Source organism: Arachis duranensis, chromosome 9 (genome assembly GCF_000817695.3).
Source record: "Arachis duranensis cultivar V14167 chromosome 9, aradu.V14167.gnm2.J7QH, whole genome shotgun sequence".
Lineage (NCBI taxonomy): Eukaryota > Viridiplantae > Streptophyta > Magnoliopsida > Fabales > Fabaceae > Arachis > Arachis duranensis.
In genome coordinates this window covers 32,614,780-32,615,668 of record NC_029780.3, presented here as the reverse complement: position 1 = coordinate 32,615,668, position 889 = coordinate 32,614,780, and the positions used below count along the sequence as shown (strand labels likewise).

General features: G+C 40.2%; 1 non-coding gene across 1 annotated transcript; it reads right to left on the bottom strand.

The window, feature by feature from the left end:
- Positions 1 to 468: 468 nt before the first annotated feature.
- LOC127742215 (small nucleolar RNA R71) lies at positions 469 to 576 on the bottom strand. Its single transcript, XR_008003402.1, has one exon. It is a non-coding gene; the product is annotated as a small nucleolar RNA R71 (small nucleolar RNA).
- Positions 577 to 889: the final 313 nt, after the last annotated feature.

Genomic DNA, 889 nt, shown 5'->3' with positions numbered 1-889 from the left:
GCTAAGAGAAGCTAAAGCACAACAATCCAAAAAAAACCTTACAGAGAATCTCGAAAAAGAAGGAGACATAGCCAAACCCAATAACAATGGTGGAGGCGCAAGGAGGATGCTTGGTGATTATACTACACCTACTTCCAATTTTTATAGAAGAAGCATCTCAATCCCTGCCATTGGAGCAAACAATTTTGAGCTAAAGCCTCAACTAGTTGCTCTAAGCAACAGAACTGCAAGTTTCATGGACTTCAATCAAAAGATCTCTATCAGTTCTTAACTGAATTTTTATAGATATGTGATACTGTTAAGACTAATGGAGTAGATCCTGAAGTCTACAAGCTCATGCTTTTTCCTTTTGTTGTAAGACACAGAGCTAGAACATGGTTGGACTCACAACCTAAAGATAGCCTAGACTCTTGGGATAAGCTGGTCACAGCCTTCTTGGCCAAGTTCTTTCCTCCTCAAAAGCTGAGCAAGCTTAGAGTGGATGTTCATACCTTCAAGCAAAAAGATGGTGAATCCTTCTATGAAGCTTGGGAAAGATACAAGCAATTGACCAAAAAGTGTCCTTCTGACATGCTTTCAGGGTGGACCATTTTAGATATATTCTATGATGGTCTATCTGATCTTTTTAAGATGTCACTGGACCATTCTGCAGGTGGATCCATTCACCTAAAGAAAACGCCTGCAGAAGCTCAAGAACTCATTGACATCGTTGCAAATAACCAATTCATGTACACCTCTGAGAGAAATCCTGTGAGTAATGGGACACCTCCGAGGAAGGGAGTTCTTGAAATTGATGCTCTGAATGCCATATTGGCTCAGAACAAAATGTTGACTCAGCAAGTCAACATGAATTCTTAGAGTCTGAATGGATGGTAAAATGCATCCAACA